At 38.0% G+C, this 24,019-nt stretch overlaps 1 protein-coding gene and 1 non-coding gene across 5 annotated transcripts in view; one reads left to right on the forward strand and one right to left on the reverse strand.

The window, feature by feature from the left end:
• Positions 1-24,019, forward strand: part of Gabra3 (gamma-aminobutyric acid type A receptor subunit alpha3) — a 210,989-nt gene that overhangs the window by 14,129 nt on the left and 172,841 nt on the right. Inside the window, exon 2 of one of the 4 annotated variants that reach the window (XM_029473539.2) lies at positions 7,621-7,695. The exons of the other annotated variants lie outside the window; for them this stretch is intronic. The gene's annotated coding sequence lies outside the window, so the exon portion shown is untranslated. The remainder of the gene's footprint in view (positions 1-7,620; positions 7,696-24,019) is intronic. 4 annotated transcript variants of the gene reach the window in all.
• LOC115030110 (U6 spliceosomal RNA) lies at positions 23,125-23,231 on the reverse strand. Its single transcript, XR_003835738.1, has one exon. It is a non-coding gene; the product is annotated as a U6 spliceosomal RNA (small nuclear RNA).

Raw genomic sequence — 24,019 nt, forward strand, 5'->3', positions numbered from 1 at the left:
TCTTTAGGTCTGTGGGGTATATCATGGGTATTCTGTACTTTATGGCTAATATATACCTATCAGTGAATATATATTATGTATATCTTTTTGGGTCTGGCTTACCTCTCTCAGGATCTTTTCTAGTTCCATCCATTTGCCTGCAAATTTCATAATGTCTTTGTTTTCAATAGCTGAATAGTATTCCATTGTGAAAATGAACCACATTTTCTGTATCCATTCTTCAGTTGAGGGACATCTGGGTTGTTTCCAATTTCTAGCTATTGCAAATAAGGCTGCTATGAGCATAGTGGAACACATGTCCTTGTTATATGTTAGAGCATGCCCAGGAGCTGTATAGGAAGAATTTACCTGTAAGCTTACAATTTTTTGAAAAACTGCCAGACTGATTTCCAGAGTGGTTGTACAGGTTTGCAATCCCACCAGCAATGGAGGAGTGTTCCTTTTTCTCCACATCCTCCCCAGCATCTACTGTCACTTGAATTTTTGATCTTAGCCATTCTGATTGGTATAAGGTGGAATCTCAGGGTTGTTTTGATTTATATTTCTCTGATCACTAAGGATGTTGAGCATTTCTTTTGAGTGCTTCTCAGACATTCGAGATTTTTCTGGTGAGAACTCTGTTTAGCTCTGTAGCAAATTTTTCTTGTTTTATTATATATTTTCTTTATTTACATTTCAAATGCTATCCTGAAAGTTCCCTATACCCCACACCCCCACACCCTGCCCCCCTACCCACCCACTCCCACTTCTTGGGCCTGGCATTCCCCTGTACTGGGCATATAAAGTTTGCAAGACCAAGGGGCCTGTCTTCCCAATGATGGCCGACTTGGAGTCTAGCTTCTTGAGTTCTTTATATATTTTGTATGGTAACCCACTGTTGATATAGGGTTAGTGAAGATCTTTTCCCAATCTGTAGGCTGCCATTTTGTCCTATTGACAGTGCCTTTGCTTTACAGAAGCTTTTCAGTTTCATGAGGTCCCATTTGTTAATTGTTGATCTTAGAGCATGAGCCATTAGTGTTATATTCAGGAAATTGTCTTCTGGTCCACTGTGTTCAAAGCTATTTCCCACTTTCCCTTCTATTATATCTAGTGTATCCAGTTTTATGTTGAGGTCCTTGATCCACTTGGACTTGAATTAGTGCAGGGTGATAAGTATGGATCTATTTGCATTTGTCTATATGTAGACCTCCAGTTAGACCAGCACCATTTTGTTGAAGATGCTTTTTTTCTCCATTGTATGGTTTTGGCGTCTTTGTCAAAAATCAAATGTACATAGGTGTGTGGGTTTATTTCTGCATCTTTGAGTTGATTTCATTTATCAATGTGTCTTTTTCTATACCAATACCATGCAGGGTTTTGTTTGCTTGTTAATTTTACTCAGTTTGTTTGTTTTGGTTTTATTACTATTACTCTCTAGCACAGCTTGAGGTCAGGGATGGTGATTCCCCTGGGAGATTTTTTTTAATATTTTAGGATTGTTTTGTATACCCTGGGTTTTTCTATTTTTCCATATGAAATTGAGAATTGCTCTTTCAAGGTCTGTAAAGAATTGTGTGGGAATTTGATGGTGATTGTATTAAATCTGTAGATTGCTTTTGGTAAGATGGCCATTTTCACTATGTTAATACTACCTATCCATGAGCATGGGAGACCTTTCCATCTTCTGAGGTCAATTTCTTTATTCAGGGACTTGAAGATCTTGTCATACAGAACTTTCTCTTGCTTGGTTAGAATTACACCAAGACCTTTTATATTATTTGTAGCCATTGTGAAGGGTGTTGTTTCCCTGATTTATTATTTGTATGGGGAGCTACTGATTTATTGGAGTTAATTTGATATACAGCCACTTTGTTGAAGTTGTCTATCAGCTGTAAAAATTCTCTGGTAGAATTTTGGGGGTTGCTTAGGTATACTATCATATTGAGGTTTTTCTTTCTTGTAATTTCTGAGTTTGTGCAAAGCGCCATCTAGTCACTGTTTGCTAGGCCATTTGGTTATAAGTGTGTTGAAGTTATGTAGATGGTCTTTCTTTTTTTTTTTCTTTCTTTTTATCTACTACTATGGGAAACAGTGATTGATTTTCAAGTGCTGATTCACTCTTGTATTCTCTGGTAAAGCTCTGCTTAGTCAAGATATATCATGCTTAATATATATTTCTGGGATCTGTTGACTACCACTTTGTCAGGGACTTTTGTGCATATACTTATTAGGTATGTTGAATTTTTTATGTAATACATTTTTAGCTACAGCTGGTTTCATAAACTGAGCTGGAAATGTTCCTACTTGGATTTTGTAAAAAAAATTTGTACGTGAAGACTTGATATTATTTCTTCTTTAAAAGCTTCACATGATTCATCACTCAAGTCAAGGGTTTAAACCTCTGAGTTATGTGTAAGTTTATTTTCTTTAATAGATAAAGTGCAGTACAGGTTATTTATTTCCTCTTGAGCTACAGATGACAATTTAAAAGAAATTTCTTCGTGAGATTTCCTTAGTATACTTGTTATGTTTGGAATGTGTAGTGTTATACTTGCTTCCATTTCTAAGAGTGGTGATTTTTATTTAAGTTGGTTTGGAGTCATTCTTAAATTTTGATTCTTGCCAGTTATATGTTTTCATTTAGTCTATAGATAGCTATTATTCTATTTAAAATTCTTATATTGTTACATTATTTTCTTATCATTTTGGCTAGAATATACAGCATAATATTGATTATAGTCACAGGGATGAAGAAGTCCTTTCTTATTCCTGCCTTGAGGGACATTATTTCTAATATGCCCCCATAGGTAAAGGCATCCACATTCATTAAAGAAACGTTAGGAAATCTCAAAGCACACATTGCACCTCATACAATAATAGTGGGAGACTTCAACATCCCACTCTTATCAATGAACAGATCCTGGAAACAGAAACTAAATAGAGACACACTGAAACTAACAGAAGTTATGAAACAAATGGATTTAACAGATATCTACAGAACATTTTACCCTAAAACAAAAGGATATACCTTCTCAGCACCTCATGGTACCTTCTCTAAAATTGACCATATAATTGTTCATAAAACAGGCCTCAACAGATACAAAAATATTAAAATTATCCCATTCATCCTATCAGATCACCAAGGACTAAGGCTGGTTGTCAATAGTAACAAAAACAACAGAAAGCCCACACACACGGAAGCTGAACAACACTCTACTAAATAACTTGATCAAGGAAGAAAGAAAGAAAGAAATGAAAGACTTTTTAGAATTTATTGAAAATGAAGGTACAACATACCCAAACTTATGGGACACAATGAAAGCATTTCTAAGAGGAATACTCATAGCTCTGAGTGCAGTAAAAAAGAAACTAGAGAGAGCACACACTAGCAACTTGACACCACACCTAAAAGCTCTAGAACAGAAGGAAGCAAATTCACCCAAGAGGAGTAGACTGCAGGAAATAATCAAACTCAGGGCTGAACTCAACCAAATAGAAACAAAAAAACTATGTAAAAAATCAACCAAATTAGGACCTGGTTCTTTGAGAAAATCAACAAGATAGATAAAATCTTAGTCAGACTCACTAGAGGGCACAGGGACAGTATCCTAATTAACAAAGTCAGAAATGAAAAAGGAAACATAACAGCAGAACCTGAAGAAATTCAAAACATCATCAGATCCGACTACAAAAGGCTATACTCAACAAAACTGGAAAATCTGGGTGAAATGGACAACTTCCTAGACAAATACCAGGTAACAAAGTTAAATCAGGATCAGATTAATGATCTAAACAGTCCCATTTCCCTTAAAGAAAGAGAAGTATTTATTAATAGTCTCCCAACCAAAAAAAGCCCAGGACCAGATGGGTTTAGTGCAGAGTTCTATCAGACCTTCAAAGAAGATCTAATTCCAACTCTCCTCAAACTATTCCACAAAGTAGAAACAGAAGGTACTCTACCCAATTCATTCTATGAAGCCACAATTACTCTGATACCTAAACCACATAAAGGTCCAAAAAAAGAAAGAGAACTTCAGACCAATTTCCCTTATGAATATCGATGCAAAAATACTCAATAAAATTCTCGCTAACCGAATCCAAGAACACATCAAAACGATCATCCATCATGATCAAGCAGGCTTCATCCCAGGGATGCAGGGATGGTTTATTATATGGAAATCCATCAAAGTAATCCACTATATAAACAAACTCAAAGGGAAAAAAATGATCATCTCGTTAGATGCTGAAAAAGCATTTGACAAAATCCAACACCCATTCATGATAAAAGTCTTGGAAATATCATGAATTCAAGGCCCATACCTAAACATAATAAAAGCAATATACAGCAAGCAAGTAGCCAACATCACTTAAATGGAGAAACTTGAAGCAATCCCACTAAAATCAGGGACTAGACAAGGCTGCCCACTTTCTCCGTACCTATTCAATTTAGTACTAGAAGTCCTAGTCAGAGCAATTAGACAATGAAAGGAGATCAAGGGGACACAAATTGGAAAGAAGTCAAAATATCACTATTTGCAGATGATATATAAGTGACCCTAAAAATTCCACCAAAGAACTCCTAACCATAATAAACAGCTTCAGTGTAGTAGTGTTAGACCTAGTGGGGAAACCCCCACCCCATTCCCGATTCGGCGTGCACCCAAAAAATCACGAAGGACCATCTCTTGCTGTAATTACATGAGGACGTTTAATTACGGAGCTCCGGTCCGATATGCATCTCACACAGGAGATAACGGATGCCGGCCACGAGGCTCGAAAGCTAGGAGTTTTTATGGGGTAAGGGGCTTAGGGGTGTGGAATTCAGCATAGCGACACACTATTGGCTTATTCAAACATTAACAGAAGGATTACAGAGCAACAGGACTTTGTTCCTGTGGGCTGGGGGCTTATCTTTGTTCACATAGCAACCAGTTGATGTATGACTTTTACCTGGCGCCAAGGGGCAATAGATAGAGGGGGAGGTTCCGGCCAAATGGTGGGGACTCAGACAAGATAGCCTTGCCTGCGTCCTTGAATTCTTTTCATCTTCACAGTTAAGATGTTCTTAGGAATGCCTTAACAGCCCTGCCCTGGCAGGCCTGGGGGCTGTTCTGCTTTGTTCTCAGTCCCAGGCCTGGGCAGTGGGCTCTTAAACAACTCACAAGTTACAATATTTTACCTTCCTTCAGTAGCTGGATATAAAATTAACGCATCCAGTGATTTTTAACTGCTGACTCATCTCTCTAGCACCCCATCTTGATGTCTTTTTTGTTTGTTTTTTCAAGACAGGGATTTTCTGTGTAGCTCTGGGCATCCTGGAGTTCACTCTGTAGAGAAGTCTGGCCTTGAACTCACAGAGGTCCACCTGCCTCTGCCTTTCAGATGCTAGGATTAGAGGTGTGCACTACCAAATCTGGCCTAGATGCTTTTAGTAATATAACTTTTATGATTTTCTCCTTTGTAGAGTATTTCTTTCCAAGTTTGTTGTAAAGGAGTATGTTTGCTCTTTGTTTTTTCATGTGAATAGCTTCCCGCTGTATCCTGTGTTTTTTCCTTATGTGTTTTTATGTGCAGCATCCTCTAAATGGAGGGAGAACGTTAAGGGTCAAGAAGTTAAGAAAAGTTATATGACTCAGGAAGGTCAGAAACATTATGAAAGCAATAAACAATGTCTGGGGAACACATACTCCCTCCCTGATTCTCTTTGTGGAAATGGCTGCCAGACACTGAGCTCAAGAGATTCAGCTTTTATGGCCCCTCATTCATATGAAGGTGGGTTTTTCAGAGATGCAGCTGCTTTTGAGTCACTTGTGCTCTTAAAACAACCTCTCACCCCTGCTCCTGTAAGCTCTCAAATAAATTCATTGTTTCACCAAGCTACATTCTAATAAAATAGTGTCTGTCATCGGTGCTATATTTATCAGGTTTTTGTCAACTTGACACAAGCTAAGGTCATTGGGAAGAGGGCAATTCAATTGAGAGAACATCTTCATCTGATTGCCCTGTAGGCAAGATTGTGGTGTCATTTTCTTGGTTGTTGATTGTTATGTATGAGTTCAGACTTTGTGGGTGGGGCCACCCCTGGCCTGGTGGTCCTGGGCTGTTTAATGAAGCAGGCTGAGCAAGCCATGAAGAGCAAGCCAGTAAGCAGTGCTCCTCCATGGCCTCTGCTTCTCTCCCTCCCTCCAGATTGCTGCCCTGACATTCTGGCTTTCCTATGTAATGCACTATAGGGTCTAAGCTGAAATAAACCCTTTCTTCCAAAGTTGCTTTTTGCCAGAATGTTTTATGACAGAAACTAAAAGGAAAAAGGTGTCCTCCTTGGGGTAGACATTTGTTTGTGTTTTCTCAGGAAAGGTTACATAATACAATATGAGTAAAACATTAAATACTGACTAGAATTGTTTGAATTATCATAATTGCCAGAGTTGAGGTTTTAATGTTATGATATACATATCTTTAGATACTTTCACTTCAATTGAGAAGGTTCAAAATAATATGGATAGTGCAAGTATTATAATCAAAGGAACCAACCTAATTTCTTGCATTCTTGGTGATGACATTTGAGGTGACTTAAACACTCTTTTTTGTTTTGTTTTGTTTTTGCTGTTGTTGTTTTTGATATTATTTGTTTCATTTTTTTCTTTCCTTTTATCCTTGTTTGTGAATTAAAACAAATTGATTTATTGCCACTTCAGTGAAATTTTAGCTTGAAACAAGCAATTTCAATCAACTGTTGTTAACCACAGATGGTTCAAGATTTCTAGTTTGTTATGTATTCAAGTGTCTGTCTTTTTGCTACCACTACTTTTGCATGATGTCTAAATCATCTCTATACCTACTATTTTTATTTTCTGTTTCTGGAACTCCTATTAGGCTTTGGTTATAGTGTCTAAGTCCTGTCTAGATATCTTAATTTCTTGTTAATTTTATCAGTTCTGCAATGTGTTTTGTTTTAATTCTATTCTCACATAGGTCTTAAAATTAGCTGATTCTTTGGCTGTATTGAATGTGTAGTTTAAACTGTCATTTGAACTTTTGTGTCAGAATCTACAGTCTTGATTTAGAGTATTCATATTTTTCATTTGAAAATGAGCATTTTTTTTCCTGTAGCTTTCTACCTTAAAATGTATCCTTCCTGCTTTTTGTAGATCTTAGTCTTCTAGTTCTTTGATGATGCAAAAATCTATTTACTGTTAATTCCCTTTAAACTGGTTGTTTCTCCAGGATTATAATTTCATATTTTGACTATAATTTTCTCAAGACATTTTTTGTCAGCCTTTGCAATTTTAGATCACTGCATAGTTACTCTGAATGGAAAACTTCATGGTTTTCTTTCCCTAGTTCTGTCTAGATGATGTTTTATTCAGTCAGTTCAGAAACATTGCTTATACTCACAGCTAGAGGCTTTTGTTCCTTCAGGATAGCACAATTCTAGGTTTTGAGCTAGTGGGTAGTGTGATGTGAGCCATGGTTATATAATTATTTGTCTGACCTCCTAGGATGCACCTCAGTTGGCTCTCTTGGCTTCTTATACTGTTCATAACATATTTAAAGTTATTCTGTATGGAAGCCCCTGCCTTGACTCCTGGTTTCTTGCAATGACTTAGTTTTCTCAATCTGCCACTTTTTTTATAGCACTGGATTGTAGTACCCCACTGTGCAGTATCCCACAAGGGTGGAGTGAGCTGTTAATATTTTCGAGCATTATAGGTATGTTTCATTTCATTTTTCTATTACAATTGTTATTATGCTTTTGTTTTTAATGTATACCTTATTATTTAGCAATAATCACAAGTGTTTGGAACTGAGATAGGGTATGTCTCCTGTGTGAAATGTTGCTTTCTTGATGTGATCTTGGGATTTCTAGATGGATAACAAATTCTTCAAATAACCAGGATTCATTACTTGAGTCATGAGTTAAGCCAAACTGCTCTTGATTAGTTTTTTTTGTGTTGAACTTGTAATCACAGATTGTACTGTTCATATATTTGAGTATTTATTGTTCTAGGGTATAAAACAGCAGAGACATGAGTGCACTGAAGTTGAATATAGCAAGCAGGTGTTTTTATTTATCGTTTTTATCATGGAAGGACTATTGGACTTGTCTGAAAGTTGGGGCCCATATTAATAGCAAGGGATTTTTGTAGACTGGATAAGTGGCATTAGGCAGCCCAGCAGGAAACATTTTTGTAGAAGGAAGAAGAAAGGACAAGAGTATGGGGAAAATCATGGTTGGAGCTTTAAACAGAAATAGATCTGAAACAACTAATCCTTTGGTTGAAGGTAGCTCTTCTGGTTGGTTTGGAATGGGTGAGTGAGAAAAATTTTGTCTGGACTTGAAATGATTTCTAAATTGGCCAGACACCATGCTGTTGCATTAGAGAGAGTTAACAGAAGCTACCATGAGACCCTGATACAGGAATTGAGGTTGAAGACATAAGATTTTGCTAATTCTTTAAGGACTTTGTAGACCAGATTCAAGACTTCAGTTTTTCCTCCAGGAACAGTAGGGAGCCTTCCAATTGTTTTAAGCAAGGGAGTAAAGCAATCTGATTTGCATTTTAATGGTCCCTTCTGGTTGTTCTGTGAAGGATGGAGTAATGCAGCCAAAGGATAGTTAGAATGAATGTGAAGAGACCAGGAAGACTGTTTTGGCTAAGGTGCCATGTGGAGAGAGAAGGTGCGATTTAAAGGTGTATTACAAAGCTGGTGGCAATATTGGGTGGATTGTTAGCAAACACTAGGACATCTGCTGTACCTGAACTTGCCTGTTTGCTTGCCTTTTTTAAAAAATTAAATTGATTTTCTACCATTTTTTTCCTGCTCTGCCTTTAGCACTCATATCAACAGATTTCTTGTTCTTTTCTGCCATTTAATTTGATTTTTTTCTTTCAATATCATCCTTTTGCTTCTGACATAAGGACTGGGCTGTAATTTTGTGCCAGGATCCAATTATTAGCATACTTAATTTCTTTTGCTGCTTTCTACATTGCTTCACTAATAATGCTGTTCATTTTTAGTGGTCTTTTGTTTTGTTTTTGGGTTTTAGTTCCTAACTTTTGTTTGTTTTCAATTCATCTTTCTCAGTTTCCAGCTGGAACAAGCTTGAGACAAACTCTCTTGCTCTTAGGGAGTGGATGTATGCTTGCCAAATGTTTACAAGAACTATCTCATTGTATAAGTGCCATTCCAGCTCCTTAACACACTGGCAAGAAGAACTAAATACTCAATTTTAGAACCTACTCTCATCTTTACATTTGGAATGATTTATTCCTGTTTTCTGAGTGCTTGTGCAGAAGTCTGAAACTGCCACAGTCTTCAGAAGCTACCAAAAATTCTCCTGGTCATATGTTCAATGGGCATTAGAGGCTGGAAATTCATTCATTCATATATAATGATCTATCTATCTCTATATATATATCATATATGTATACATATCATATATATGTATGTACACACGCACACACATGCATCTCTCCTTTTTTTTTTGGTCAGGTCTGCAGATTTCCCAGTTTTAGACAAATGCAGGTTTTTTCAACTATATACATATATACATTACACATTCTTTTTTATAGTTCCCAAGTCTTAGGGACAAACTACAAATCTGTAGTTGCTCTTTAGTCTACAACTTTGTCATCTCCCTGCAGCTCCAGGTACTACCATTCAGGGTATATCTTTGGAATGGAGACAGGATACCACCTACTGTGTAGGCATAGCTTCCCCAGATCTGAATCAGTGTATGCATGTGTTGGAACCCCAGTTCTAAGCCCCAAGGGACCATGAGTCATTTAACAGCCCAAGGAGAGTGTGCAAATGAGACAGGGTGTGGCTCCTTCTTCAGTAATTTAGTTCTTGAATTACTGTTTCTAATTCCTGGGCCTGTGAGTCTATAGATGGTTTCCTTGCTCCACTGATATGAAGATATACCATGTAGCATATGTATATGAGTTACAGCTATCAAGATATTTTGATGTGTTTTCCCCCAGTCAGAGCTTGGTTGTGAATATTATGGGCAGAACTGACAAAAATTAGTGTTTATGTTTTGGAAATCCTGTGTGATTGGTTTCTACCAAACTTCTTAGAATACTCAAGTTCTAACCACAGTCATGAAATTTCTCTTGGTCAGGACACACAGACTATTTCCCTCCTTTCATCATCTCCTCATTATGTGAAATATATCAGGCCACTGTTAACATTTGAGGAATTAATGGTAAATCAGATAGACCTGCCTTCTTTCTGTTCCTGGATCTTATCATCTAAAATGGCACATTTGAACAATGAGTTTTCGAGTAATATTAGTGCTTTGGGAATGTAACTAAGGGTGCTCTAAAGCAATACAAATTCAGACCTAGTCTAGCTGGGACACAAGAGACAGCACTATTTTCTTATTGGAGTAATAATAGAATTATTTAATAATTATTTAATAATAGAATGTAAAGATCTGTAGTTTCTAGCAATTCCAGACATGGTGGAAAAGGAAGCGGATTAAAAGGTATTTCAGGGAGAAAGCCCAGGTTATGTAGAGGCCCTAGTTGTGGGAAACACAGGTTATATCCTAGGAGGGAAGAGAATGAGAACATATGGAATGGCATGGTCCAATTTGCAACTTTCAGAGCTAATTATGGCAGCAGGGAACGAATTGGTTGTTAAGGAAGTCAAAAGTAGAAATGGGGAAAAATTAGCTGATGAGAGCCACAATGATACTTCTGTGTTTGGTGGTGCTCGGGTAGCTAGAAAAGAGAGAGGTAATTAGAAGCCACTTGTATTGAATCATTTAGCTTACCTACCTAACAGAGTTGTTGTGAGGGTTCGGTAACCTAATAAATGCAAAGGACTTAGAACAGTGTCAAATGCAGATCAGGTTCCATCAGTTTTAAGAAGCACTATTTTCTCTTACATTTTAACATTTCTAACATTGGAACAAATCTCAAGTACCAATGACATCAATTATTCATTAGAGAGCACATTTGCTTTTTTAGGTGCTATACAAAATATTGGTGTATATTAAGTTGGTAGAAACTCAGAATAAATGAAATACGATAGTAAATGGTATAGACACGTTGCTGCTGTCATTATTTTATTCTTATTAGCATGTCAAAATGTGGTGACAGAAAAAATACAGGAATGACAAGAAAGTACAGGGGAAAGGAGTGACAGAAAGTGGGGATGTCTACCCACTGATTTAGAGACACTGTTCTTCATTTAAAGAAGCTTTTAGAAGCAAGATAGGATTTGTCATTACCACCACAGTGCTGAGTTCATAAAAGACTTGAGTGTGAAGAGTTGACTCCAGGGACATGAGTTCTCCTGGGAGTTAATTTACCTGTACTTGTGAATGACTAACGAGCTAAGCAGTATGATTTGTAAGAATGCTTCTTATAAAGACTGAATATCTTTTAATCCAGAAAGAAGATTAACCTTGTCTATCATTGATGCAACTTCTTTTTATGTGCTAAGCATTATGCTAGTTTGTTTTATAAGAATTTAATCCTAACGTGGAGCAGTCAGAGGGTGGATGGGGGGCAGGGAATGGAATATGTAGTGTAAAAATGAATTAAAAATAAAATTAAAAAGAAAGACTTTAAAAAAAAAAGAATTTAATCCTAGTAACCCAGTAAGATACGTGATGGATGGTGTCTCTTATTCTCATATAAGGAAATTCAACCTCTTGATAGTTCAAAGTGATTTGAATTTGTGAACTTGAATCTGTGTGATTGCACAACCACTCCCCCATGCTAAGTGGTATCTTAAATGCCAGTTTTTACAGTAAGAGGAAGAATTTGGGTAGTTACTTATATATGCAATGAGGCTTATGTGTTGCCAGGTCCTGTGTAGGAAGCTTTAGGGATATAAGTAAATTAGGCAGAAAGGTTATTGCTCTTGTGGAATTTAGAGTCAAGTAAAGAAGTCAAGTTGGAGAAACAGAATGATACTTTTTTCCCAATTAGATAAATAAATATTTTCCAAGTATAAAAAGTGATAGGAAAGAAAGAACAGTGAACTTCTGAGAACACTTGGAAAACCTTATTTAGAAAGGGCAACCAAATATAGCCCTTCTACCAAGTCCCTTTTAAAGCTGACTCTAAAGGATGAAAAGAAGCCTGCCATGAAAAGTAAGATGATGATGGATCCACCTAGGGATCCATCCCGTCTGCAGACACCAAACCCTGACACTATTGTGGATGCCAACAAGTGCTTGCTGACAGAAACCTGATATAGCTGTCTCCTGAGAGGTTATGCCAGACCCTGACAAATACAGAGGTGGATGCTCACAGCCAACCATTGGACTGAGCACAGGGTCCCCAATGAAGGAGTTAAGGAAAGTACCCAAGGAGCTGAAGGGGTTTGCAGTGCCATAGAAGGAACAACAGTCTGAACTAATCAGTATCTCCAGAGCTCCCTGGGACTAAACCACCAACCAAAGAGCACACATGGAGGGAGGGACCCATGGTTCCAGCTGGATATGAAGTAGAGAGAGGATTGCCTTATCTGGCATCGTTGGGAGAGAAATACCTTGATCTTGTGGATGCTTGATGACCTAGGATAGGGAAATGATTGGACACTGAGGAGGGAGTGGGTGGGCAGGTGGGAGAGGGGATAGGAGGTTTGTGGAGGGGAAACTGGGAAGAGGGATAAGATTTGAAATGTAAATAAACAATAAAAAAGAAAGAAAAGAAAACAATAAAATAAAAAGAAAAGTAAGGCGATGAATACCATTTTGGTCTTGGGTATGTGCTCTGAGACAGAAAAAAGAATATTTTGTTTAAGAACATGAAGGCAGAGGACAGAGTAAGATTGGGGAAATAGAGGTGCGCCAGAATTCCTCCAATTGGGAATCAAAACCAAAAGCTAAAAGACTCATTTAAGAGTCTTAAAAACGTGGCAGCACTCTTAAAAATGTGGCAATCACTTCAGTGACTTGCTCACATGAACCATTGCAGCACATGAATCTGTGCTGTTGACTTAGATGCACTAAGTTGTATTTTTCACTGATTTTTATCATTTCAATATTTTACAGTTAATAACATTAATGTTTTCATACTATCCCAGGATCTCTGATATCTATCTATCTATCTATCTATCTATCTATCTATCTATCTATCTATCTATCTATCTATCTATCTATCATCTCTATATACATATATCTCCTGTTTTATCATTTCATATTTTATTAATGCCTAATATGTTATTTTTCATTTATCAATATTATAGTTTATCAGTATCATTGATATATTCTAAGAAACAAATGTGTTTTTTTGTTGTTTTTTTTGTTTTTCGAGACAGGGTTTCTCTGTATAGCCCTGGCTGTCCTGGAACTCACTTTGTAGACCAGGCTGGCCTCGAACTCAGAAATCCGCCTGCCTCTGCCTCCCAAGTGCTGGGATTAAAGGCGTGGGCCACCACGCCCGGCTTAACAAATGTGTTTTATTGATTATTTTTAATGTACATTTGTTTTCTAATAAGGTTTTGCTCTTATCTTTTAAAATTCTGCTTTTGTTTGGTGTAATTTGCTCTTTCTAAAGTCATTTGATGAAGTATAGGCTTCTTTTAAGTTTTATTCTTTGCTAATACAAACATTTTAAAGCCAGATATGTCTCTCTAAGCATGGCTTGAGCTATACCTCACAGGTATTGATAGTAATTATTTTCAATATTATACAGCTTCAAATATTGCCTAAATCCCAGAGTAATTTTCTTTTTTGCCCAGTGTTATTTAGAAGTATATTACTTAATTTCCACAAGATGGGGATTTGATAATCAAATTATCATTTAGTTATTTATTTCTTGCTTAATTGCTTCATAACCAGATAGTATACTAATAAAACCTCTGAAATTTATTGAGAATTGTTTGATTATATGGAACAGAAAACAGGAAATCTTTCCCCATAGGTCGAGTCTGGGTCATGAAGTATTTTTATATAGTCCGTAAAGATGTAAATGCTCCTGGATGTTTGAAAGGTGGCTAAAAAAACCATGTGACAGAGGTTATATGAGGAATTGTTTGTGATGCTCTCTGAGAAAAGTAATGCTAAATTTGGCCAGGCAAGGTGGCTCACACTTGTAATCTGAGATCTTCAGAGGGTGAGGCAGGGATTGTCATGAGTTCCAGGCCAGGTTAGCCTATAGTTTCAGAAAAGTAAATTGCTAGGGGGAAGAGGTGTGGCCTAGTTGCTGTTTCCTTACATGCATGAAACCTGGTTCACTTCCTAGTACTAAATAAAACTGGCATGTGACACATAGCTGCAATTCCAGCACTCGGAAGATGGAAGCAAGAAGATCAGAAGTCAGGTCAGCCTGGACTACATGAAATCGTGCTTCATTTTCTTTTTTCTAAATTTGCTCTTTGGGTCTTTACAGAATTTTGTTAGCACACATTCTAAAGCAGGGCTTAAAAACACTTTAATTTTTAAAAAGATCATAATATAATTACCTCATTTCTTCCTTCCTGTTCCTCCCCCTAAATCCTTACATGAAACTCTCTTGGTCTATTTTAAATTCATGATGTGCATGTCTCTGCCCTAAATGGGGTATCTCCATCAAACCCTCTGTTTTAGAGCTCAGGGAATCCTAAGAATGAGGAGACTGAAAGAGAGTAAGAGCCAGAGGGGCTGAAGAACAGCAAGAAAGGAAGGCCCTCTAAATCAACATGCTCAAAGCTCAAATGAACTCACAGAGACTAAGACAGCATCCACATGGGGCTGCGCAGGTCTGCACCAGGTCTTCTGTGTATATATTATGCCTTTCAGTCTAGTGTGTTTATGTGACTCCTGAATGTGTGAATGAGTCACTTTTTAATTTTTGTGCCTTGGCCTGGGCTCTTTTTCTTCAGTTGTTTTGTCTTATCCAATTTAAATGTTATGTTTATTTTATTATATTTTATTTTGTTATACCTTTATTATTTCTTAGAAACCTGTCCTTTTCTCATAAGAGGCAGAAAGAACATGTATACAGAGTGGGAGGGGAGGAATTGGGAGCAGTAGAGGGAGGAGAAGCTGTACTCAGGATATAGTATGTGAGAAAAGATTATATTTTATTTTCTCTCTCTCTCTGTCTGTCTGTCTGTCTGTCTGTCTGTCTCTCGTCTCTCTTTCTCTCTCTCTCCCTCCAAAATATATAAATATATATAAATATATCCACAGCTGGGATTTTTAGAGTTTTCCACTCATGATCTCTCTTGACTTGAGAAAAATTTACATGACCCTACCTATATAGATAAATACAATAAGAAGGGGCTGGACATCTGATCCTCCTTTTTTGTCCATCTTGATGCTGAGATGTGTTTATTGTATATACCACTAGAAAGAATCCCGTTTTAATATCCAATGTGTTAGTTTATGTCTTTTGATGGGAAATTAGACCACTGATGTTGAGATATATCAATGGACAGTGTTTGTTGATTCCCATTATTTTGTTGTGGTGAGGGTTTGTTTTTCCTTTCTTTGATTTGCTGGTCTGGGATTATTTATTCCTTGTGTTTTCTTGAGCATGGTTAACCTTTTTAGGTTAGAATTTTCCTTTTAGTGCCTCTGTAGAGCTGGAATAGTAAATACTGATTAACTTTGGTTTTATTGTGGAATGTAATTTGTTCCACCTATAGTGATTGAAAGTTCTGCTGGATTTAGTAGTCTGGGCTGGCATCTGTGGTTTCTTAGAGTTTGCTGACCTTCTGTCCAAGCCCTTCTGGCTTTGAGATATCCACTGATAAGTTGAATGTAATTATAATAGGTCTGCCTTATATATAACTTGTATTTTGTTTGTTTGCTTGTTTTTTGTTTTTGCCTTGTAGCTTTTTACTGTTCTTCCTTTGTTTTGTTCATTCAGTGTTTCAGATTTTTATGCGTTGTGGGAAATTTCTTTTCTAGTCCAGTCTATGTGATGTTCTATATGCTTCTTGTTCCCTGATAGACATCACTTTTCTTTAGGTTAGGGATTCTTTTCCAATAATTTTGTTATATCTTATACCCAAGATATAAGATACAATTTGCTAAACGCATGAAACTCAAGAAGAATGAAGACCAAAGTGTGGACACTGTGCACCTTCTTAGAATTGGGAACAAAACACCCAGGGAAGGAGTTACAGAGACAAAGTTCGTAGCTGTGATGAAAGGATGGACCATTTAGAGACTGCCGTATCCAGGGATCCATCCCATAATCAGCTTCTAAACGCTGACACCATTGCATACACTAGCAAGATTTTGCTGAAAGGACCCAAATATAGCTGTCTCTTGTGAGATGATGCCGGGGCCTAGCAAACACAGGAGTGGATGTTCACAGTCAGCTATTGGATGTATCACAGGGCTCCCAATGGAGAAGCTAGAGAAAGTACCCAAGGAGCTAAAGGGAACTGCAACCCTATTGTTGGAACAACATGATGTACTAACCAGAACCCCGGAGCTCTTGTCTCTAGCTGCATATGTATCGAAAGATGGCCTAGTCGGCCATCACTGGAAAGAGAGGCCCATTGGACTTGCAAACTTTATATGCCCCAATATAGGGGAATGCCAGGGCCAAAAGAATGGGAATGGGTGGGTAGGGAAGTGGGGGGCGCTATGGGGGACTTTTGGGATAGCATTGGAAATGTAATTGAGGAAAATATGTAATAAAAATATTAAAAATAAAAAAAATATATTTTCTGGGCCTTTGACCTGGGTTTCTTCTCCTTCCTCTATCCGTATTATAATTATGTTTGGTCTTTTCATATTGTCCCAAATTTTCTGCCTGTTTTGTGCCAGGATTTTCTTTTTCAGAGTTAATATTTTCTTTGGCTGAGGTATCCATTTCTTCTATCTGGTCTTCAACACCTAGATTCTCTCTTTCATCCCTTGTGTTCTGTTCATGAGGCTTGCCTCTGAGGTTCCTGCTCAAATACCTAAACTTGTCAATTCCAGATTTCCCTCAGTTTGGGTTTTCGTAATTGACTCTATTTCTACTTTCAGTTCTTGAACCACTTTATTAATTTCTTTTTAGTGTTTGTGTTTTTGTAGGCATCTTTAATAGATTTGCTCATTTCCTCTTCAATGTCCTTGAGCATCTTCATCAAGACTATTTTGAAATCTTGTGCTTCAACTATTCTGCATTTCTCAAGGCCTACTGTAGTCAGATTGCTGGACTCCACTGGAGACATATTACCTTTGCTATCAACTGATTTTTGTTGTTCCTGATGTTGGCATCTGAGCATCGGGCTTTGGGATTATTGTAATCTGGTCTTGTTTTTGTTGGGTGGGTTTTCCGATTCTTAATGCCTAGGAGCAAGTGTTGGCCGTGAGTTGCTTAGTAGGTAATGCTTCTGAATCTCTGCCAGGTGTGGCCGTTGGCATTGAGAACTGACACACAGGAATGGAGGTGGGCAAGAAGGGAGTGGGGTGTAGCAGAGTGGCTGAGAGTGTCCACAGGAGGGTGGAAAGTTGGGTCTATCATAAGGTTCTGTGGAGTCCACAGTGAGTAGCAGAAGAGAGAAAAGATGGGCCCCAGCAGATGGGAAGGGCAGGTGAGTGATTCCAGGGCAAGAGTGGCTAAGGTGTTGGTCCATGATTCAAAGGGATGGGGTAAACAAGGCTGTAGGAGCCATCTGCTTACTGTCATGGGAATTGGGGCAGAGAGAAAGGAGAGGCCACAGAAGGTGGTTTTCTGACAATCTGGGATAAGACAGTTTTTAAAATATTCTGACATTAAATTCAAAGGTATACCACTTACATACAAGCTGAAGAATGATGGTAGGAAATATTATATTTGCTTTTCTATAATTAAACCTTTATGTGTATATAAAAACAGAAATACTTGTATGTATAATAAAACACTGACTTTCAGTGAAAACAAATTAAAAATCAAATGTTTAATCAATCTAAGTTGTTTCTGGCAATACCTACATGTGCTACAACTTCTCTGCAGCCTTGGCTCAGAAAATGCATTTGTTTTCTGCATTCAGAAAACTTACTGTTGCTTGATTTTTTTTTCCGCCATCACCCCATTCAGTTGTGTGACTGGTACAAGGAATCATGGAATGCAGTTTAAGATGCTATGATTATGGGGAGATACCTCAGTGAGTAACAGTGTTTACCATGTAAGCATGTTCAGATATTAGTGCTTATGTAAAAAATTCACACATGATTATAACTATACCTGTAATCCCAACACTGGTGGGTGGGGAAAAGTTCAGTAGGAGACTCTGTTGCTAAGAATAAGGCAAAAAGTGATAAATCAGGGCATCTAAATGTTCTCATCTCTCTTTTGTATATGTGCACACATGTGAATACACCTCTGCACACATGTGCATATGTACCACATACAGATAAACACAGACATATGCATCAAAGATACATAGAAAAGTTCAAAGGAACTGTAGCTTAAAATATGGTCAATGTATGTAACCGTTCCATGTTTCTAAAGAGCATAGTTTTTCAGTTGGATCAAACATGATCAACACATGGAGCAGCTATGTATGCCTTTACTGTCTTTATACTGTCAGTTGTTGAGAGAGATATTAAAGTTTTCTAGTATGACTTTATATTATCTATTTCCTATTGTGGCTTGCTTAGGTTTTCTTGATTTCATCTTACTTCATATCTTCTGAGGTACATATAGAAATTTAGAATTGGTTTTTGTCTTCTTCATGAATGACAGTTTGTCATTCTGGAGTGTCTGTTTTTATTGCCAGTAATGATTTTAACTTGAAGTCATCTGTCTGATGTTGATTTAGCCCCATAAACTTTCTTTGGATTAATTTTGGATTTTTATAACTTTTCCTATAGTGTTTATTTAAACTTTTCTTCATATAAGTATATTTCTTGTATGCTACATATAGTCTTCCTTAAGCCAATTATCTTTAATCAGAACACTTAATTGGCATCTATTATAATTATTGATGTATTTAATTGTAATTCATTTTTACACAATATTTTCTACTTCTCTGAGCACATATGTATGAGTTTCATGGACAAACAACTACTGTGATCATTGTTGTTCAATGTCTGTGTTGGATGCAAGACGGTGGTATATTGTAGAATCTGGAAGGAAGACCATGTGGCATGAGAGGCTAAATGGGGATCTATTGACAAATCAGATTTTTAAATATGACCTTAGCTATGACATGTAGGGTAGGAAATGAAAAATGATGTATGCAATGCTGGAAAATGTTTATCTGATTTCAGAAGAAACTAAGAACCTAGAAAAAATTTGCAACTGAATTTGCAAAGTGCAAAAATAAGATAAGGTAGACATGGCACATTTCTGTAATTTCACAGTCTGGAAGCTAAAGCTAGAAGATCACAAGTTCCAGGCTAGAAGCCTCAAAATATAAAGATACCAAACAGAAATGCTACCCACATCACAGTATGCATGAATGGCCCTAACATAGCTAACTTCCAAGTTAACATAAAATCATTTCCCAGATTTAGAATTCAAATGTCTAGTTAAAATATATCTGGTTGTTATTGAGGCTGAATATATATATATATATATATATATATATATATATATATATTCAGAATTTTTGTTTTTTAACATTTTATTGGTTATATTATTTATTTACATTTCAAATGTTATCCCCCTCCCCAGTTTCCCCTCCGAGAACCCCCATCCCACTCCCTTCCCCCTGTTTCTATTAGGGTGCTTCCCTACCCACCCACCTACTACATAGCATTATCCTGGGGCATCAAGCCTTCACAGGACCAAGAGCCTCTCCTCCCATTGATGCCAGATAAGGCCATCCTCTGCTACATCTATCTGCAGCTGGACCCATGGGTCCCTCCATAGCAAAAACTATTCTCAACGAATAGTTGATGATTCTGGTGGAATCATCATCCCTGACGATAAGCTGTACTACAGGGCAATAGTTTTTTATCAAAAAACTGCATGGTACTGGTACAGTGACAGACAGGTAGATCAATGGAATAGAATTGAAGACCCAGAAATGAACCCACACACCTAGGGTCACTTGATCTTTGACAAAGGAGCTAAAATCATCCAGTGGAAAGACAGTATTTTCAACAAATGGTGCTGATTCAACTAACTGTCAACATGTAGAAGAATGCAAATTGATCCATTCTTATCTCCATGTACAAAGCTCAAGTCTAAGTGGATCAAGGACCCCCACATAAAACTAGAGACACTGAAACTATTAGAAGAGAAAGTGGGAAAGAGCCTTGAACTCATGGGCACAGGGAAATTTTCCTTTTGGCCATCTACTGCTGGGCATACATTTAAGATAGTTTATTTGACCAGTGAGACTCCCTTGGAGAAAAGTAAATTTTCATTTGCAAGTGGTTATCAATTGGAGATTGCTTCTGGGTTAGGAATAGGGATATGTGTCCACTTTTAGCTCTAAGACCCCATCTGGTGTAGACCTGTGCAGGCCATGTTCATACTGCCTCACTCTCTGTGCACTAATATGTTTAGACCAAGATTATTTAATGGCTCTTGTTTTCTTGTTGCCCTCCATCCTTTCTGGCTCTTAAAATATTTCTGCCTCTTCTTCCACAAGGTTCCCTAAAGCCCTGGGGAGGGATTTTATGGAGATATCCTGGTGAGGGCTGAGTGTTCCAAGATGTCTCATTTTCTGTATATTATCTGGCAGTATTTCTCTGTATTTGTTCCTATCTGCTGCAGGAGAAAGATTATTTGATGATGGCTCAGCAAAGGACTGATAGATGATTCTAACAGAATGTCATTAAAATCATATTATTGCTACATTTTTGTGTGTTTGAATTTTTATTGGATATTTTAGTTATTTACATTTCAAATGTTATCCCCTTTCCCAATTTCCCCTCTGCAAACCCCCTATCCCATCCCCTCTTATCCTGCTTCGATGAGGGTGCTCCCCCAGCCACCTACCCACTCCAACCTCACTGACCTAGCATTTTTCTACACTGGAACATCAAGCCTTCACAGGCCCAAGGGCCTCCCCTCACATTGATGCCAGATAAGGCCCCTTTAGCTCCTTCAGTCCTTCCCCTGACTTCTCCATTGGGGTCCCTGTGCTCAGTCTGATGGTTGGCTGCAAGAATCTACATCTGTATTGGTCAGGATCTTGCAGAGCTTCTCAGGAGACAACTATATCAGGCTCCTGTCAGCAAGCACTTCTTGGCATTCATAATAATGTCTAGGTTTCTTGTTTGCATGTGGGATGGATCCCCAGGTGAGGCAGTCTCTGATGTCCTTTCCTTCAGTCTCTGCTCCACACTTTGTCCCTGTATTCCCGTTAGACAGGAACAATTTTGGGTTAAAATTTTGGAGATGGGTGGGTGGCCCCATACTTCAACTAGGGAGCCATGTCTAACCTCTGGATATGTTCTCCATCCCCTTTGTGGGGTATTTCAGCTGATGTCATCCCAGTGGGGTCCTGGGAGGCTCTTGCTTTCCTGGCATCTGGGACTTTCTGGTTGCTATCCTCAGTTCCCCATTCCCTATTGCTACACACCTCTGTTCAATATTCTGACCCTCTGTAGTCTCCTCCATCTCCTCCCATACCTGACTCTTCTCTTTTCCCTCTCCCTCTCTTCTCTTCCTCCCAAGTCCCTCCCACCTTCTACTTCCCTTGATTATTTTGTTCTCTCTTCTAAGTAGGACTGAAACATTCACTCTTTGGTCTTCCTTCTTCTTGAGCCTCATGTGGTCTGTGAGTTGCATTGTGTATATTTCATGTTCTTTTCCTAATATCCACTTATCATAGAGTACATGCCATGTGTGGTCTTTTGTGACTGTGTTACCGCACTCAGGATGATCCATCCACTTGCCTGTGAATTTCATGAAGTCATTGTTTTTAATAGCTGACTAGTACTCCATTGTGTAAATGCACTGCATTTTCTGTATCCATTCCTTTGTTGAGGGACATCTGGGTTCTTTCCAACTTCTGGCTATTATAAATATGGCTACTATGAACATAGTGGAGTATGTGTCCTTGTTATATATTGGAGCATCTTTTGGGTATATGCCCAGGAGTGGTATTGCTAGGTCCTCAGGTAGCACTATTTCCAGTTTTCTGAGGAATTTCCAGACTGATTTCCAGAGTGGTTGTACCAGTTTGCAATCCTACCAGCAATGGAGGAGTGTTCCTCTTTCTCCACATCCTCATGAGCATCTGCTGTCACCTGAGTTTTTTATTTTAGCCATTCTGACTGGGGTGAGGTAGAGTTTCAGGGTTGTTTTGATTTGCATTTCCCTGATGACTAAGGATGTTGATCAGTTTTTAAGTGCTTCTTGCCCATTTGATATTCCTCAGTTGAGAATTCTTTGATTAGCTCTGTACCCCATTTTTAATAGGGTTATTTGGTTCTCTGGAGTGTAACTTCTTTAGTTCTTTGTATATATTGGATATTTTGTTTTTGTTTTTGTTTTTGTTTTTTTGACAGTATCCTTTGCCTTACAGAAGCTTTGCAATTTTATGAGGTCTCATTTTGTATATTGTTGATCTTAGAGCATAAGCCATTGGTGTTCTGTTCAAGAAAATTTCCCCCGTGCCTATGTTTTCAAGGCTCTTCTCCACTTTCTTTTCTATTAGTTTCAGAGTATCTGGTTTTATGTGGAGGTCCTTGATCCACTTGGATTTAAGCTTTGTACAAGGAGATAAGAATGGATTGATGCATTCTTCTACATGTGGACTGCCAGTTGAACCAGCACCATTTGTTGAAAATGCTGTCTCTTTTCCACTGGATGATTTTAGCTCCTTTGTCAAAGATCAAGTGACTGTAGGTGTGTGGGTTCAGTTCTTGGTCTTCAATTCTATTCTACTGATCTACCTGCCTGTTCCTGTACCAGTACCATGCAGTTTTTATCACAATTGCTCTGTAGTAGAGCTTGAGGTCAGGGATGGTGATTCCCCCTGAAGTTCTTCTATTGTTGAGAACAGTTTTCAGTATCCTGGATTTTTTTTCTTAATCCAAATGAATTTGAGAATTGCTCTTTTTAAGTCTATTGAGAATTGAGCTGGAATTTTGATGGGGATTGCATTGAATCTGTAGATTGCTTTTGGTAAGATAGTCATTTTTACAATGTTGATCCTGCCAATCCATGAGCATGGGAGATCTTTCCATCTTCTGAGGTCTTCTTTGATTTCTTTCTTCAGAGACTTGAAGTTCTTGTCATATAGATCTCGCTTGGTTAGAGTCACACCAAGATATTTTATATTGTTGCTGACTATTGTGAAGAAAGTATGGAACGCTTCACAAGTTTGCATGTCATTCTTGCGCAGGGCCCATGCTAATCTTCTCTGTATTGTTCCAATTTTAGTATATGTGCTGCTGAAGCAAGCACATTATTGCTACATGTTTACTGTTAATTTTCCAACAGTAGTATTTAGTTTTTACCCTAGGTCCCTAGGCTATGTACTCTCAGGCTCTTGATCACCCAGGCAGTTTTGTACATGGTTTCCATCTTGTGGAGTGGGCCTTAACTCAAATCTGATATTTGTTGTTCACTCCCACAATATTTGTCCCACCATTGTTCTAGGATATCTTATAGGCAGGACACCATTGTAGATCAAAGAGTTTGTGGCTGGGTTGGTGTTTAAGTTTCTCCTTTGTTAACATGAAGAGTACCTTCCTGTACCAAAGAAAACAGCATGCAGGTGTGAAGGCTCTATGTGGGCATGCAAGTTTTGTATGTCCAATCAGGTGTGATGGCCTTGTCAGTTTGTGCATAGCAAACTTTAGACTTAGCAACAGCCTTAATTGTTTGGGGTTGGGGGCTGGTGAGATGGCTCAGTGGGTAAGAGCACCCTACTGCTCTTCCGAAGGTCCAGAGTTCAAATCCCAGCAACCACATGGTGGTTCACAACCATCCGTAACAAGATCTGGCGCCCTCTTCTGGAGTGTCTGAAGATAGCTACAGTGTACTTACATATAATAAATAAATAAATCTTAAAAAAAATTGTTTGGGGATTTCCATGGGATCCCTTTGGCCAATAACTCACTGAGATGTAGCCCAATCTTTGTACTGGTAGGTTAATTTATTGACAAGTGGTGGCTCATTTTTTGGCAGTTTCATATCTTTATCCATTTTTCTGTTGAGAGACATCTAGGTTGTTCCAGATTTAGGCTATT

This window comes from Mus caroli, unplaced genomic scaffold (genome assembly GCF_978045245.1).
Source record: "Mus caroli unplaced genomic scaffold, Mus_caroli_1 scaffold_5, whole genome shotgun sequence".
Taxonomy (NCBI): Eukaryota; Metazoa; Chordata; class Mammalia; order Rodentia; family Muridae; genus Mus; species Mus caroli.